Source organism: Heloderma suspectum, chromosome 2 (genome assembly GCF_057233095.1).
Source record: "Heloderma suspectum isolate Gila_16-S chromosome 2, 16-S_ref, whole genome shotgun sequence".
NCBI lineage: Eukaryota > Metazoa > Chordata > Lepidosauria > Squamata > Helodermatidae > Heloderma > Heloderma suspectum.
The window spans coordinates 46774536-46793752 of NC_139459.1; the positions used below are offsets into that span (position 1 = coordinate 46774536).

Genomic DNA, 19217 nt, shown 5'->3' on the forward strand with positions numbered 1-19217 from the left:
CAGTACAATAGATGCTGCATGTGAGATTCAGTTTCCTACATGGATGAGAAACGCCGGGTTGGATGAATCACAAGTTGGAATTAAGATTGCCGGGAGAATTATCAACAACCTCAGATACGCAGATGATACCACCCTAATGGCAGAAAGTGAAGAGGATCTAAAGAGCCTCTTGTTGAGGGTGAAAGAGGAGAGTGCAAAAGCTGGTTTGAAACTCAACATTAAAAAAATGAAGATCATGGCATCTGGCCCCATCACTTCCTGGCATATGGAAGGGGAAGAAATGGAAGCAGTGACAGATTTTATTTTCTTGGGCTCCAAGATCACCGCAGACGGTGACTGTAGCCATGAAATTAAAAGACACTTGCTCCTTGGGAGGAAAGCTATGGCAAACCTAGACAGCATAGTCAGAAGCAGAGACATCACCTTGCCAACAAAGGTCCATCTAATCAAAGCTATGGTTTTCCCAGTAGTAATGTATGGCTGTGAGAGCTGGACTATAAGGAAGGCTGAGCGCCGAAGAATTGGTGCTTTCGAACTGTGGTGCTGGAGAAGACTCTTACGAGTCCCCTGGACTGCAAAGAGGTCAAATCAGTCAGTCCTAAAGGAAATCAACCCTGACTGCTCATTGGAAGGACAGATCCTGAAGCTGAAGCTCAAATATTTGGGCCACCAAATGCGAAGAGAAAGCTCTCTGGAAAAGACCCTGATGCTGGGAAAGACTGAAGGCAAAAGGAGAAGGGGACGGCAGAGGATGAGATGGCTAAATAGCATCACCGATGCAATGAATATGGACTTGAGCACGCTCCGGGAGAGAGTGCAGGACAGGAAAGCCTGACGTGCTATGGTCCATGGGGTCACAAAGAGTCGGACACGACTGAACAACAACAAGCTTTCTGATAAATGCAACAGACTTTACATCTGTTGCCCAGTTCTGAGAATTGAAGCCGTATGATGGCTATATGGATTCCCAGATTTACTGCCTGTTTTAGTTTAGACGTTTAGTGGCATTTCTTTCTTTTATGAATAACATTATTTATGTTAATGGGGCTGCCTGTATATTTAGTTTGGAAACTTCAGCTGATACAAAATATGGCAGCCAGGTTGGCCTCTGGGACATCGCACAGAGACCATATTACACTGATTTTAAAATCTTTACACTGGCTGCCAATTTGTTTCTGAGCAAAATATAAAGTGTTGGTTCTTATCTTAAAAGCCTTACATGGTCTAGATCCAAGGTACCTTAGGGAGTGCCTCATCCCCTACATCCCAGGCCACCACCTAAGGTCCTCTGAGGGCTCTGCTGCAGCTGCCTAAGACTGGCAGCCACATGCAAGAGGACCTTTTCCTTTGCTGCCACTCAATTGTGGAATGACCTGCTGGTTGAAATGCGCCTGCTGACCTCTTTGAAGGTTTTTAAGCTGGCGTGAAAGACTCTATTATTCCAGCAGGCCTTCCCTTTTTAGAACTCTTGTTCCTTTTGCTGACTTCTGTATACTGTTTTTAAGCTGTGTTGTTTTGTTGTTGGATTTATTAAAAATTGTTTTTAGATCAAAGTTCTTTTTAGTTATATGTTTGTATATACTGTCCATATGTTTTTATGTCAATGGTTATTAAACTTTGTATATTGTATTTTAATGTTTTAATTTTTGTAAACGGCCCAGAGAGCTTCAGCTATGGGGTGGTATATAAATGTAATTAATAATAATAATAATAATTTAATCGAAGTTCAGAAGCAGAGAGCTTCTGAACTATTTGGCACTAGCGCTGACATAAATTATGTTGCACTAGCATAAGCTTTCTCAAGTGCAACACCTTTAGCATTTGCTGGCCTGACCGGTTTCCCTGGAAATCCATCATGCCAGCAAATGCTATTGGTGTTGCACTAGAAATAGCTTGCTGTAGGGTAAGGCAGTTTAATTTACGTTAGCTCTAGTGACGAATAGGACACTGCTCATATATTTGGACCAGCTTCTAGGTTCTTCCCATGGCAAAATGACAGGCCAATTCAAAACATCACTGCAGTAGTATAGTTGGTTCTGAAAATTGATTCTAATTGATTCGGCACTATTGGGATGATAAGTCTGGATTTGAATTCCTACAAGAGTTGGTTGTATTTTGTGGCAAATACCTTTGACAGCACTGCTAGCCCACAGGGATATGCTCTGTTGGGGAGGTTATCTAACACAGGATCCAGGCAACCAGTTGTGAAACCAAATCCAGATGTTTCCACAAATGTATTGAGGCCTGCATCATGGAAGCTGTGCTTTGGTAGCAACCATGCTATCATTATATTTGAATTGGCCCAGTTCGTGGCTGTTTCTAGACTTGTTAATATTTAGATGTGTGTTCATAGGAGGAATTGGAGAAACTTTAGGTGAGGGTGAAGTTTCCCTCATCTTTAGTACTTAGTAGTGACAAGTTTATATTTTGCTCTTGTATTAATAAAGGAAGGAGTGTGTGTGTGTGTGTGTGTGTGTAAGGCCACAGGCCTGAACCAAGCTATTAGTAGTTTTAGAGTGGCTTAGATCCATAATGCTTTCTGCCTTTGGTCAGAGGCCTGCCTTTTCCCTTCACCGGCCTCTTGATGTAGCCAGATGAGTCAAAAGGGTGAGAAGTGGCTCCAAGAACATTGCTTGCTAATGAGAAGAATGTCTTATCACTGATGTGCCTGAGAAGCAGAGTTTGTTTACCTTAAAGCTTCAGGTGGCTGTGCTGAGAACCTAGTGCTGTTAATCCATGCTGGGAATGCCCACTAGGGGGCGCTTGCTGCTGTTATGCTGCTTATTGCTAACATGTATTGTATAAAACCCATTGTACCCCATGGCTCTTGGTTCAGAGAAGCTGCCTGATCCAACCATTGGGTACTCCTGTGTGCTGTAAGTTACTCAGTAAAGACTCCTTGTAAGTAAACCATTGAATCTGATTTATCACTATCTTGGCACTTCTAACCTAAGAGTTCAATGCCCACTGCGGGGGCAATACAGTGTGTGAACATATGTCTGTGTGTTACGCCTATACAATTATTTTACTATAATATTTTGCATAACTGAAAACAGTTACATGCCCTGAAACTTCCTTGAGCATAGGTAGGGAGGAATTTGAAAGACCATTCTGAATTGGATTACATTGGAAAGTGGAGTACCTCTACACCAATCTTCTATATTATGGCGCTTTGACCAGAGTTGAAGAATATAACCAAGCTATTCAGTATGCATTGCTTCTAACAAATATTTTGATTGCCAGAATCAACCCAACCATATCAAGAACATAAGAGGTGAGTAACAAGGCTTGTTCACCTGAGGGTAGAATGGTATGATGAGAAAGTAATGGTTCAGATGTCTTGATGGAATAGAAAATTGGTTTAATGACTGAGTAGTATTGATAAAAGTTCCATAAATCAAGATGTAATTTGGTCACTTATCTAAACCAAGAACCACAAGCTTTATATAAGATTCTCATGCAATTAAAATAGCCCAAACTGATCCTTCACCTAAAGTTTATTTGATTGGAAATTAGGATTTTGTAGGTATTAGTGGAAAGTTGCTAGTACAAGACTGTTCATTCACCATGGACGATCACTTGTCGCTTATTAGAACTACTGCTGAAACCAGCATATGACTGTCTTGATTTAAAATAAACATGTTTGGTAAGCTTAAGCACTTTTTATATATCTGCATTCAGTAAAAACTTTTATGTTCTTTACCTTTGGAAACTGTATATTAGCAGTCAGCATTAAAAGTGTTAAAATCTTTAATCAAATGTCAAAATTTGGAGACAGTTCATACGCAAAAGATAAGTTCCTCCTGATAGGCACAGTATATGAATATTTGAGCAGATGGCAAAATTTAGCAGAATAATGTTCAACTTCACCAATTTGCATCGTTAGGATAGGTTCCTGCCAAACAAAATGCATTTCTAATTTATTGGAGCCTTTTTCCTTAGAAGGGGTATATGTATGTTGCTAGGATATATGGTTGGAAATATAGTTGGGTAGCAAACTGTCTTTACTGAGTTTTACAAATGGCTCCTTTGCTAAGAACTGAGCAAAGATGGTGATTTCAGTACAATACTGAAACAATTCTTGGGTTTTCTGTGAAGGAGACTACTCTGAATTAATGTAAAAACTTACCTCAGCTGCTATGTAAAGTGTTTTTAGAATTGTTAAATTAATTTTGTTTTGGCCAGGTATAACCTATTTAAAAGTCGTGGGAAGGTGTAGAGATAAATGGATGAATTTTTTGCAGAGTAGTCCAGCCCTAATATTTAAATATGATGCATATACTGGTTCATTGGCGTGTCTGCAGTCAGGGCCATCTGTTAGAGTGGCACTGTGCCTCCTACTATAGTGGTTTGCCAATTTCATTAGGCATATGAGCCAGAAAAGATGAATGGTTTGGATGGAGTAGCCTATAAAATAAGTCCTTAATGAATTTTGAGTTAATAAATCCACATGATGTAATCCAAGTCTCAGACTGTGGCACAATACTAATAAATAGCATAAAATAATGGAAAACTTTGCCGGTATTATTCTGACATGTGGGGATGGGACAAGGGTGTGGTTCAGATAAGGCTCTAGTTGAGTAAAGCCTAGTGCAAGGGTGAGGAACCTGTGTCCCTTGAGATGTTTGAGTCCAACTCCCATCAGCATGGATAATGGTCAGGGATGGGAATTGTAGTCAAACATCTTGAGAGCCACAGGAAACCTGCCCCTGTCCTATTGCATTGGAGTATTGGGATTGACCCCTTTGTGCCTCCATGTCCATGGCTTAGATGTAGGATACATAGGGCTTATGTGGATGGAGTCTAATGTGCGTAGGCCCAAACTATCTTCTTGTATGCCTTTTGAAAAATCTCGGGAACAAGCATACAGATTGGGCCTGTGTGCTGGGCTTGGGTTTGAACAGAGGTCCAGAGTTGCATTGGAAATACAGACCTAGTTGTGTGGGTTTGTGGGGGGCGGGGGGGATCCTGGCCTCTGTAAAGACTAGTGCAGAGCTGATAAACCCAATGTCATTGAGCTACCCTTCAACACCAAACCTCCTCTTCACCAGCATTGTCACTGCCCACAGCTTCTATTGCACAGCCGTTAAGTTGTGTCCGACTCTTTGTGACCCCATAGACCATAGCACACCAGGCCTTCCTGTCCTGCGCTCTCTCCCGGAGTGTGCTCAAGTTCATATTCATTGCATCGGTGATGCTATCTAGCCATCTCATCCTCTGCCGTCCCCTTCTCCTTTTGCCTTCAATCCTTCCCAGCATCAGGATCTTTTCCAGTAACTTTTCTCTTCGCATTTGGTGGCCCAAATATTTGAGCTTCAGCTTCGGTATCTGTCCTTCCAATGAGCAGTCAGGGTTGATTTCCTTTAGGATTGACTGATCTGACCTCCTTGCAGTCCAGGGGACTCGTAAGAGTCTTCTCCAGCACCACAGTTCGAAAGCATCAATTCTTCGGCGCTCAGCCTTATAGTCCAGCTCTCACAGCCATACATTACTACTGGGAAAACCATAGCTTTGATTATACGGACCTTTGTTGGCAAGGTGATGTCTCTGCTTCTTTCTATGCTGTCTAGGTTGGCCATAGCTTTCCTCCCCAGGAGCAAGCGTCTTTTAATTTTATGGCTACAGTCACCGTCTGCGGTGATCTTGGAGCCCAAGAAAGTAAAATCTGTCACTGCTTCCATTTCTTCCCCTTCTATATGCCAGGAAGTGATGGGGCCAGATGCCATGATCTTCATTTTTTTAATGTTGAGTTTCAAACCAGCTTTTGCACGCTCCACTTTCACCCTCAACAAGAGGCTCTTGAGATCCTCTTTGCTTTCTGCCATTAGGGTGGTATCGTCTGCGTATCTGTGGTTGTTGATAATTCTCCCAGCAATCTTAATTCCGACCTGTGATTCATCCAACCCGGCATTTCTCATGATGTACTCTGCATATAAATTAAATAAGCAGGGCGACAATATGCAGCCTCGTCATACTCCTTTCCCAATTTTGAACCAATCGGTTGTTCCATGTCTGGTTCTTACTGCTGCTTCTTGACCCTCGTACAGGTTTCTCAGGAGACAGGTAAGGTGGTCTGGTACCCCCATCTCTTGAAGAATTTGCCACAGTTTGTTGTGATCCACACAATCAAAGGCTTTAGCGTAGTTAATGAAGCAGAAAGAGACATTTTTCTGGAATTCTCTTGCTTTCTCCATGATCCAGCAAAAGTTGGCGATTTGATCTCTAGTTCCTCTGCCTCTTCGAAACCCAGCTTGTACTTCCGGTAGTTCTCGGTTCGCATACTGCTGAAGCCTAGCTTGTAGGATTTTGAGCATCACCTTGCTGGCATGTGAAATGAGCGCAATTGTATGGTAGTTTGAACACTCTTTGGCATTGCCCTTCTTTGGAATTGGAATGTAAACTGTGCTATTCCAGTCTTGTGGCCACTGTTGAGTGTACCAAATGTGTTGGCATATTGAGTGCAGCACTTTAATAGCATCATCTTTTAGGATTTTAAATAGCTCAGCTGGAATACTGTCATCTCCGCTAGCTTTGTTGTTACTAATGCTTCCTAAGGGCCACTTGACTTCACTCTCTAGGATGTCCGGCTCAAGTTCAGTGACCGCACTATCATGGCTATCAGGGACATTCAGATCTTTCCTGTATAGTTCTTCTGTGTATTCTTTCCACCTCTTCTTAATCTCATCTGCTTCTGTTAGGTCCCTGCCTTCTTTGTCCTTTATCATGCCAGTCTTTGCAGAAAACGTTCCCTTGAGATCTCCAATTTTCTTTAAGAGATCTCTAGTCTTTCCCATTCTGTTGTTTTCCTTGATTTCTTTGCATTGTTCATTTAAGAAGGCCTTCTTGTCTCTCCTTGCTATTCTCTGGAACTCTGCATTCAGTTCGATATATCTTCCCCTTTCTCCCTTGCTTTTCTCTTCCCTTCTTTCCTCAGCTACTTGTAAAGCCTCATCAGACAGCCACTTTGCTTTCTTGCATTTCTTTTCCTTTGGGATGGATTTAGCTGCTGCCTCCTGAACAATGTTACGGACCTCCGTCCATAGTTCCTCAGGCACTCTGTCTATCAGGTCTAATCCCTGAAATCTATTCCTCACCTCCACTGTGTATTCATAAGGGATATGATTTAGGTCATACCTGAACAGTTTAGTGGTTTTCCCTATGTTCTTCAATTTAAGCTGAAATTTTGCAAGAAGCAGCTCATGATCTGAGCCACAGTCAGCTCCAGGTCGTGCTTTTACTGACTGTATAGAACTTCTCCATCTTTGGCTGCAAAGGACATAATCAATCTGATTTCGATATTGACCATCTGGTGATGTCCATGTGTAGAGTTGCCTCTTGTGCTATTGGAAAAGAGTGTTTGCTATGATCAGCGTGTTCTCTTGGCAAAACTCTATTAGTCTTTGTCCTGCTTCATTTTCTACACCAAGGCCATGCTTGCCTGTTATCCCAGTGATTTCTTGACTTCCTACTTTAGCATTCCAATCCCCTATGATGAAAAGGACATCTTTTTTTGGTGTTAGTTCTAGAAGGTGTTGTAGGTCTTCATAGAACCAATCAACCTCAGCTTCTTCAGCCTCAGTGGTTGGGCCATAGACTTGAATTACTGTGATGTTGAATGGTTTGCCTTGGATTCGTACTGAGATCATTCTATTGTTTTTGAGATTGTACCCCAGTACTGCTTTTCCCACCCTCTTGTTGACTATGAGTGCTGCTCCATTTCTTGTAAGGGATTCTTGCCCACAGTAGTAGATATAACGGTCACCTGAATTAAATTCGCCCATGCTTGTCCATTTGAGTTTGCTGACTCTCAAGATGTCGATGTTCAATCTTGCCATCTCATGTTTGACCACCTCCAGCTTACCTTTGTTCACTGATCTTACATTCCAGGTTCCTAAACAATATTGTTCTTTACAGCATCGGACTTTCTTTTCACCACCAGACACATCCACAGCTGAGTGTCCTTTCGGCTTTGGCCCAGCCGCTTCACTCTTTCTGGCGCTACTTGGAAATTCCCTCTGCTCTTCCCCAGTAGTATATTGGACACCTTCCGACCTGAGGGGCTCATCTTCCGGCATCATATCTTTTAGCCTTGTGATTCATTCCATGGGGTTTTCTTGGCAAGAATACTGGAGTGGGTTGCCATTTCCTTCTCCAGTGGACCACATTTTGTCAGAACTCTCTGCCATGAACTGTCCATCTTGGGTGGCCCTGCACGGCATAGCTTATGGCTTCACTGAGTTACTGAAGCCCCTTCGCCACAACATGGCAGTGGTCCGTGAAGGGGGAATTGTAATTTAGGATATTTGAATTACATCTTGAGTTGGCTTCATTTATGCAAGCTTGTGTCAGAAGAACTGGATTTGTCTACTGTTTTTGAATTACAGACATTCCTTTCTGTGATGCAGAGCTTCTAAAGGGTGTCTTGTTCAGGGTTGGGCAGTCAGTTCTCGTTATGAAGCACTATATGTTGTGATCTGTAATGTTTGGACATCGGTTTTTCTTTTACAACATAATCAACTAGATGGCTTTAATTTTTCCACATTTTAGTACAGTCTCCCTCCACACTGCTGCTCCCGGCATTAATATATTGCGAACAAATTTTTTAACTTCATATCTGGTCAAATATTTGATATTTCATTCTTAAATAGTATGTGCGTAAAAAAACAACAACACCCACTACCACTATGCACTTTACTTTTACTGGTTGTCAAGTTAAAGGTTTTGCCCTATTTGTATCTTTTGGAGCTTGATCCAGACAAGGCAGAAATACTATTAGTTGGAGATTCTGGTACTCTTAGAATAAGTGTTCGCCCTGTCTTGGGCAGGGTTTTATTCCCCTTGAAGCAGCAAGTTTGCAAGTTGGGAGTATTCCTGGATTTGGACCTACTCAATGCCCAGGTGATGGCCAGAAGGGCCTTCTTCCAGATTTGCCTTCTATATTAGTTGCACCCTTTCCTGGAAGAGCTAAACCTGGCTTTAGTTATTCATGCTCTACTCACTACCAGGTTAGATAATGATAATATGATCTGTATTGGCCTGCACTTGAAACTAATTCAAAACCTTTCGTTGGTTCAGAATATGGCTGATGGGATTTTTAACTGGAGCAAGGAGAGTGGATCACATTTCACTGATCCTTTATTTGCTTCACTGTTTACCAATTTGTTTCCAGGCTCAATTCAGGGTGATGATTTTGAGTTTTAGGCTACAATCCTATACCCACTTACTTGGAAGTAACTCCCATTGATCTCAGTGGGACTTACTTCTAAGTAGACGAGTATAGGATTGCACTGTTAAAGTCTTAAATGGCCTAGGACCAGAATAACTTAAGAAATGGCCGCTCTCATATGAACTTGCCTACGAGCTCTGTTTGACTTCAGAAGCCCTTCTTCTCCCATTCCCCCTGCTGTATAATGGGTGGCAAGTGGGCACCATAGGTAAGGCCTTTTTGGTTGTGGTACCCAGAATTTGGAAGAGCCTTCCTAGAAAGGTATGACTGGCTCTGAAGTTTTCTTTCCGTAGGATGTTTTAGGGTATTATTTTTAAGGATGTGCTGCTGCTTTTATCTGTTGCTGTTTTGTTTTTAGCTTATTACTGTGTGTTTTAACATTTATAGGCTTCTTTATATTTTATAAAGGTGGGATAGAAATGTAATAAATGAAATGAATTTGATAGCATGGTTGATATATGGTATAGTAATGCAGAGGTACACCACAAGATGTCACTCAAACAGCTATGGTACAACATGATGGCAGAAAATGAGATTTAAGGCTTGAAACATTTTATGCACATTCTGAATAGATTTTGAACATGCATGTACTGGAGCATATTGCAAGATAAAAAAAAGCATTACTCTATTTTAGATTTATAAAATTATGCTTTGTTTATTTAAGGTAGCATTGCTGTAACTAAGCTATACGTGTATAGAAAAATAAACTTTCCCCCTACATTAATAAAAAGTGAAATATTATTAGGATTGTGGGACAATGGGCAGTATCCAATGATGTCATTCCACTTACACTGTGCTAGAATAAGGGACCTGTAGAGCAGTGCCACTAGTGTTAGCCTGTGGGATGAGGAAGGTAGTTGTACAAGCTGATGCTGTTGGTGTTGCACTAGAGGTCCAGCATAATGTATTTTGCATTAGCGGAATGACATTGTTGGATACTGCCCAATATTTTTAGTTCAGTATGTGTAATGGACTTAATTAACACTGTTGCTCTAATGTAGTCATTAGGAGAGACCCTGTGCTTGTGACATGCCTGAAATCTAAAACAGTGATGTAGTTAAGTCCATTAGTTTAAATGGACTCAAGTGTTCCTGTGCTGGATTAGAGTAGACTAATTTGTGAAATTTAAATAGCCTACTTTGATATAGGAGGTTTATAGAAAGACTAGCTTGGTGCAGATATAACACTAATCATAGTTAGTGTTATATATCCATATGTATGAACCATGGTTGTTGCTAACAAGGATTCCATAGTAACCAGGTTTTGCAAGCAAGGCATAAGATCTTGACTAGTGTTAACTATAAGTAGAACCAGTGCACACATAACAAACTATGGTTAAGGATGGAAAAGGAGTAGAGAGGGATCCCACAGCCTGCTCCTTGCCTCTTAACCGTGGATAAGAGATCAGCAGCGTTACATCTGCACTGTACCAGTCTTGTCCAAGATTATAAACTAAGTAAGGGAGGATCAGGAGTTCATTGCCTATCTAGAAGCTGTCATTTATATTCAATGTTATCATGTTTTCTTTCTTTACATTCTGATAATCCACCCTTCCCCAACCTGGAGCCTTCCAGATGCTTTGAACACAACCCTCTGCATTTCTGACGATTTTCTATGCTGCTGGGGCTGATGAGAGTTGAATTCCAAAATATCTGGAGGGCACCATGTTGGGGAAGACCGTGATAATGCATTCATGTATCATAGTGTAAATCAGCCATTCTGTATTAATTAGGTTTATATAGCATTTGAAAAACACTACAGTTTTTTTAAAAATGTAAATTTATTTATGTAGGGTGCATGTAGGCCACCTTTTAAGGGCAAATCCTCACACAACAGCTTCCAACATAAAAACACAAAATACATAATCAAAATTTCAAAGAATTACCAAGATCACCATAAAATAGCAGTAGGAATCAATAACAATAAAGTATGAGTAAAACAACGTTCAACCTAGCATAATTTCATTTTAAAATCTGATAAAATCATTAGGCTATTTCAGCACCAATTCAGACAGCAGCAGCATAACAGACTTTTAAGGAAAAGTGACTCAAACAGGTAAGTCTTTAATGCCTGTTTGTAGGCCTGTACAGATGGGCTATCTGTACCTCAGTTGGAATAGCATTCCATAAACCTAAGTTCACTGAGAAGGCCCACTCCATCATGCCTGCCAATCTGTTTGATTTTGCTGCCAGGCACATAAGCAGTGCCTCTGTGGCTGATCTCAGGACACAAACAGGTTGTTAAACGTGAATGTCCCAAACCATTTAGGGCTTTAAAAGTCAATATCAGTACTTTGTATTGGACCTAGAAATGTACTGACAACCAATGCATCTGGTGCAGTATTGGTGTCATATGATCCAGCCAACCTGTCCCTCACAACTTCTGACTGGTCATATTCCACACCATTTGAAGTTTTCAAACTCTTTTCAAAGCAGTCCCATGTAGAGTGTATTACACTGGTCTAGTCTAGATGTCACTGGTGCGTGGGTAACTGAGGCTAGTTTCACCATGTCCACCTTTTCTAGATAGCATCACAGCTAGCTTACCAGCCTAAGCTGGTAAAAGGTACACTTAGCCACCATCACCATGGATAGTGCAAGTCCAGGAAAAAAGACCACATTCCAAACTTGGTTCTTCAGGGGAAGTGAAACCCCAAGACCAAATGCAAACGTCCATTCAGATCAGTTGGTTTCCCCACCACCATCTTGGATTAAGCTTCAGCTTTTTTGCCTTCATCCACCCTAAAACCACCTCTAGGCATCAGTTCAAGAGTTCTGTAGCCTCACTGGGATGAGTGGAAATGAGAGAGGGGGAGAGAGAGAGAGAGAGCGCACATATTAGTAAACCATTCCATTTCATTGTCCTGTTTTGTTTTTAAATATAGGAGATATTGAAGTCTGCATTCATGTAAAGTATTGTAGATTGTAGCCCATGTCCTGCCTGAATACTGTTGATTGTTTTATGAAAAGTACCTCTAATAAAGCTGGATATTGTTTGGCTTGCACGGAGAGGATATAGGCTAAACATCTTGGCAGTTTGATCAAAAGATATACAGGGCACAAAGAAAGAAAAAGTAATAAAAATGTTTTAAGCAGTGATTCAACTTGGCAGAAGGTTCCGGCTCTTTGTGGCTATTTTGAGATATAAATCCTTTGGAATATTACTGGTTTCTGATCCTGGGTACAGGATATTTTAAGTTGCATTCTGAGTGGGCAATATCCAGTGCAACAGTACTGCTAACGTAAATAATGTTGTGCTAGCATAAACAGCCTCTAGCGCAATGCCAGTAGTGCTTGCTTGCACAAGTTTCCATTGAAAATCCATCGGGAGAGCAAGTGATATTGGTTTTGTGCTAAATTAGCGGTAGTTGCATTGAATACTGCTCCATATCTTGTTCTCCCATAGTTTCTTCTGTCATCTCTAACTCTGCACATAGCATCTTTCTAGAATTCAAAATACTTTCCAGACTTGTGTAAATTAGTTTTTACACTAAGATAAACTGTACTTTTCCTTTAGTTTGGCCTGTGTATATCAAGGTCATCTTTCTAAAGAGTCTAGGAAACTGGGGGGAAATCCTGTAATTTCAAATGGACTTTTAGAATGCAGCATAAACTGGAAGGAGGGATCTATTGTATGTTACTTCATCTTTACAGCTAAATAAAATTCCTGGTATGTTTCTGAATTCTGGTTGAGAAGCTAAAACAAGCAATATGATAGGAGTGAAAAGTATTTGCTGTATGTTTTGTTTGTTGAAGTTGGCTGGTAAGATGTGCTTTTGTAAGGAAATGACCTTTGATATAGTACACATTTTCTTCAAGTGAAGGGAGTGGGTATCCTGTTACCTCATATGTTTTCAAATCATACTGCAATCTTGATACTGCTAAGTAGGTTTGGTTACCAGAGTGCTGATTTCTTGTTTCTAAGTGTGGAAGAATGGAGCACGAATCTTCTTTGTTGAGTAAAATCAGTGGGGCTGCTTGCAACATTAAACTTATTCTTGAAAAAGCAGAGACTCTCCAGGTTACCCTAAAACCAGAGCCTAGTATAGAAGAGAGCAGGATTACTAGTAGTTCTGCTGATCCATGTGAGGAAAATACTATTTTGTAAGTATTATAATTGTCAGTGAGCTTGCTCTTCTCCTTTCTTGTGATGGCTACTTTTCATACAGTTCAGATCCAGATTGACTAATGCAGCCTTCCCCAACCTGGTGCCCTCAAAATGTTTTGGACTTCAACATCTATCACCCCTAGCCAGCATGGTCAGAAATGCTGGTAGTCCAAAATATCTGGATGGCAGCAGGTTGGGGAAGGCTAGACTGTGTCATGCTGTAAATGGTATACAAGTTAATTAACCTGGGCTAGACCACTATATTGAACTGCATGTTGTATTGCTCATTGAAACAACTATTTTTTTTTATTTACTAGTGAATCTCACCAGGAGGCTTATTATCTGTATTGGCTACTGCAGTCTTTCCCAACCTGATGCCCTCCAGGTGTTTTGGGCTACAATTTCCAGCGTTCCTGATCACTGGCCATATTGGCTGGAGCTGATGGGAGTTGAAGTCCAAAAGATCTGTAGGGCACCAGATCGGAGAAGGCTGGGCTAGTATATTGAAATTCCCTTTACAGATTAAACCTTGTTTTTTTCTGTAGTCAAGTGCTTATGTTACAAATAAAAAAAATCATATGCTACTATTCCCATTTATAAAATATGCCTTCTGGTTTTTTTTTTTTAAAAATCATATGCTACTATTCCCATTTATAAAATATGCCTTCTGGTTTTTAAAAATAAAGAAGAAAAATGCCACTGGTTTTTATGACTTGAACATTCTTCTGGCTTGTTTCCTTGTTTACATGGTTAACAGCATATTAATGACGAAATGTAAGGGATAATAGTGAACTGGCCTCCTGAGAATGTGTAGCATTTGTTGATCTAAATCAGGGGTGTCAAACCTCAGGCCTGTGGGTCAGATCTAGCTGTCCTCATGCCCCCTTCCTCTGGCCCCACCACCTTTCCCCTAACTTCCAGTTGTTTGGTGATTTCACTGCTTTTTTTCCCCATTCTAAAAGGTAGAAATGCCTTTCCTAAAGCTTAGCTTCTGGCAGTAAGAACTTTTAGCTGGTATTTTTGGCCCTGCCCCTTTTGCCTTTGTGGCCCCTGAGAAATTCTTCATACTAATTTGACCCTTGGGCTGAAAGAGGTTCTTACTGTCAGTAGCTAAACCTTAGGAGATGCATTTCAACCTCTTAGAATGGGTAAAAAATTGTACAAAAGCCAGAAAACCATCAAATAATTGGTGGTTGGGGGAAGGGGGCATGGCCATCTGGGGAAACCCAGAGGGCTGTATTCACTCCATGGGCCTGAGGTTGCCCAGCCCCTGATCTAGATAAACAGTTTCTTCCAAAAATCCCTGGACCAGTATTCAACAACCCTGATCTAAATATAACAGTAAAGTATGATCTGATTTGGGATAGTGCCTGTAATGCTGTGCTTCCAAAGTGGCTAGAATCTTAAAAATCATATACCTTGTTCTGAGTGGCAAAAGAATAGTTGTGTTTTTCAACATTATAAACTTTTTAAAAATCTAGGACTTCTTGATCTGTTAAGGATATTTCATGGGGGCTTTCTGTCAAAATGGAAGTCAGTAAAAAAAACAAACAAACAAAAAACTCATGCAAATCTTTGATCTCTAAGTGCAATGCTACATATTGGTCCAGGGATTTTTGGAAGAAACTGGTTATCTAGATCAGGGGCTGGGCAACCTCAGGCCCATGGGGTGAATACAGCCCTCTGGGTTTCCCCAGATGGCTATGCCCCCTTCCCCCAACCACCAATTATTTGATGGTTTTCTGGCTTTTGTACAATTTTTTTACCCATTCTAAGAGGTTGAAATGCCTCTCCTAAGGTTTAGCTACTGACAGTAAGAACTTTAAGCTAAAATATGCTGGTATTTGTTTTGTATTTTTGCCCTCACCCCGTTTGCCTTCAGTTCCACCCACCACTGGATTGTGGCCTCCAACAGCTTTTCTGAAATTGAATCCTGCCCTTGAGCTGAAAGAGGTTCCCCACCCCTGATTCTAGGTTCTTTCCAGTCAGTCTTTTGGACTGGTTTTGGGACTGAACTGCCATGGTTGCCCTGGTTGGATGACTTGCACCAGTAGATAGACAAGGGGAGTGTGATCCTGTTGATTCCCCTCGACCTCTCAGTGGCATTTCATACTATCCACCATAGTGCCCTTCTGGACCACCTCCTAGGAATAGGCATAAAGAGGGCACTATGTTGAGCTGTTTTGCCCACTCCTGGGAGGGAGGACCCAGAAGGTGGTGCTGGGGCACCACTGCTTTTCCCACTTGAATTGTGGGATTCCACAGGGTTCCATCTGTTCTCCTATGCTATTCAGCATCTACATGAAACAGCTGGGTGAAGTCACTTGGGTTGTAGAATTATCAATAGGATACCCAGCTCTCTCTCTCTCATTTTCACCTCCCTAGGATCAGAGGTAGTGGAACCCTTGAACTGTTCTTTGTAGGGCTGTGCCCAGACCCCCCAACCCAATATTGGGCCTGATCTGCTTCAGACTGTTTTGGACCTGATCTGACCTGATTCGGACCTCAGATCAGAATCAAGATTCGGAAATCCGAATTATTCAGATGTTAATTTTCTCATTGTCTTGCTTTGGAAAACAGAAACCGTTATCGCCTGTTTAGTTTTAATGATAAATTCATGAAATTTGGAGACCTGGCAGTGCTTAAGGAGGTGATTGAACCTGCCAAGTTTCACACAGATAGGTCCAGTCGATTTTGTGGTAGCCACAGGTAAAATTGGCTTTTTTTCAAGAAAATCTGTCAAAAGCAAAGACCTATACTGTGCTTCCACATAAGTGCATGGAATTTGGGGACGTGACAGACCCTGTGGAGGTGACTGAACCTGCCAAATTTCAGACAGTTAGGTCCAGTAGCTTCTGTACTAGCCATGCATATTATGTATGTATGTGTCTGTCTGTCTGTCTGTCTCTCATTTCTATACTGCCCAATAGCCGAAGCTCTCTGCATAAAGTTTCCTTTTCTCAAAAGGTAAAAAAAACTGTCAAGCCACACAGGGGATTAGAGATCCTAATCAGAAGGTGTTTAAGGTGACAATTAGGAAGTCACTGTCCCTGTTCTTTGGTATAGGGTTTTTTGAATTGCAAAATAACCCCTCTCCCCTAGTACTTCCCTTTTGTCTGTCCTGAATCTGCCACCGTTCAGCTTTACTGGGATGACCTGAAGCTCTTCTCATTAAGGGAAGAAAAAAGTTAAACCTCTCTTTAGCTGCAATACACATTACCTGGGAGTAAGTCACACTGAACTCAATGGAGCTTATTTATTGCACTACTCTACTTTCTCAACTCCATATAATTTTATAAACCTCCCCCCTTATTTTCCCTTTTTTCTAAACTAAATAGCCCAAACATTGAAGCCTTCCTTTATAGAGGAGTTGTTCCAGGCCACTGATCATTTTGGCAGCCCTTTTCCCCATTTGTAAAAGGAAGGGTAAGATGAAGCAAACATTAAAAAATGCATATAGCCTAGCCTGATCATATTCTTCTTATGATCATTTGATGTACATAAGGGAGAACAAACGACAGGCAAAGTGTCTTGGAAAATCAGCAAAAGTGAGTAGGTATAACTTCTTTGTTTTTTAGTATGGGGACATGAGCTTTGGGGACATGGTGGTAGCCCCTTCAGAAGTAGCTGACAACCCTGCCAAGTTTCATAGGTAGGTCCAGTGGCTTTTACCACAGGTAAAAGTTTTCCAGTGTTTCTTTAAGAAAAACAAAACAGGGGCCATCATAGAGAGAGCTAAGTCATCACCACTAGCAGTACCAGCCAGCCACCGCTCAGGTGGGCATGCTGAAGGCTGGCACAGTCCCCCTGGCAGTGGAGGAACTGTGCAGAAGTTGGTGGAGGAGGAGGCAGCAGCAAGGAGGGCACTGTGCAGGCACGGGGCTGGGGGAGAAGCAGAGAGCAAGAGAGAGATACCCGTTTAAGGATGGCACAGTCTCCCTGGTGGCAAAGGGACTGTGCGAGACAGGCTAAGAAGAGCATCTTGCTCGTTCAGAGTTGATTTACTGCACCGAGGGAGATGTGGTGAGCAGGCATGGGTGGCAGAGGCTGACAGAGGAGGAAGGCAGAAGCAGCAGTAAGGAGGGCCCTGGGCAGGAACTGGACAGGCAGAGAGGCAGGCTGTCAGGCAGAGAGGAGGAGAGGCAACTATGGGCATGGGTGCAGCAGTGTGCAAGCATGCCATAGGCCTGTGGCATTAAAGTCATCAAGCCCAACTACATCACCCTGGATTTAAAGGAAAGGGAAGACTGCGAAATGGAATTGAGAACGGCTGGGTACTGGGAAGAACAAACAAATAAAGCTGCACTAGCACAGTTCAACAAAGACTCAGCAATAAATAACTCTCCTCCTACACGTCTTCCAAATCTTTCTCACACTGGAAAATGAAAGCAGAATCTCTGGTTATATCCAACCTCTCTTCCATCACTGTGATTAGAGACTGCTGGGTTAAAGGTTCAGCCCTATTAGCAGCTAAAGATATCACTTGCCAAGGCTCAGTTCCCCCCTCCCTAATCTTAAACAAATAGTTATATTTCTCAGACAGGCTGTCTGGGTTTAAGAATTGTCTGGATTGGTCCGAATCGATCCGAATCCAGATTGATTTGGTCCAAATTACCCTGCTTTGGTTCAGAATTTGGATCCTAGTTATTTGTCAGCAGTGAAGGACTGGATGGGACAAAACAAGCTGAAACTTAATCCTGACAAGACAGAAGCATTGTTGTGGGTAGAATATCTGACTTGGGGTTGGGTGTCCAACCTGTTTTGGCTGGAGTTGCACTCTCCCTAAAATACCAGGTTTGTGATCTGGGAGTGGTCCTCAATCCAGTGCTTCTGCGTAGGTGGCATGAGAGGCGATTGGTGCTTCTTTCTAGCTTCAGCTGGTATACTTCAGCTGCATGTTTTTTGTTTGATATGTGTGCATTTAATGCTGTTCCCTTCTAGTTGCTTGTACAGGTTGCTATGCTGTGTTTATATGTTTATTTTATGTTCTTAATTTTTTTTGGTACATTGTTCTTGTTTTAAAGATGTTTGCTTTGTGAGTCCTTTTGAGTTTACTCGGGGGGGAATGGGGTTAGCATTTAAAATAAATATGTCTGTTCAGATGTTAGCCCAGTTGAGTTCAGTGGGATTTACTCCCAGGTAAATAAGTGTGTACAGAATTGTTGCCTAAAGTAACTATTTGGATCTTGGCCAGTGTTAAGAAATAATATACTCGATTTCAACAGAGGGGAATGGCTTTCTTCCCTCAGTGAAGGACTTGACTTCTTTTTCTCACTTTTCCCTCTTCCCTGTCCCCTTGTCCTTTCTGTTAATGTGTGAGTGAGCAGTGATGAGTGTCAGAGCATTCATTCACCTTCACTACTGTTAGAAGGTATTTTCAACATTCTTTTTGTTAATAGGAAGAGAGAAGGCTACCCATATATTGCTCTGTGTAAACTACAGCTATCCGAGTGTGCAGGAGTAGAAAATTACCACAGTTATGTACACAATTACCACAATGAAGCAATTTGTCATTTCTTTCCCATTTTCTTTGGAAACATTGTAAAAATCAAGCCAGTCCTTGTCTGGAAACATGGTCTCTAGCACCAGTATGTTTGGGTGTTGATTTACATAGTCACATTCTGTAAAATCAATAACAATTAAAGTTCAAAAAGTAACCAGTTGTAAGTGTATGTATTGTATGTATAAGGGATTGCAATAGCTAGACTCCAATAATCGTTTGACCCTATATTAGCACTTAACCTTCAAAACATGTTCTTTGTATTTGTATCTTTTAACTTTGATTTCTTGGGGAGAGGGTGGTAGGCAGGCAACCTATATTCCCAATAGGTTGATTTCCAGCATCCCACTTTTTTGGGCAAATACCAGCACTATTGCAACATTT

At 41.5% G+C, this 19217-nt stretch overlaps 1 protein-coding gene across 5 annotated transcripts in view; it reads left to right on the top strand.

Moving 5' to 3' along the window:
- Nucleotides 1–19217, top strand: part of AP3B1 (adaptor related protein complex 3 subunit beta 1) — a 210811-nt gene that overhangs the window by 5031 nt on the left and 186563 nt on the right. The gene's annotated exons all lie outside the window — the stretch shown is intronic.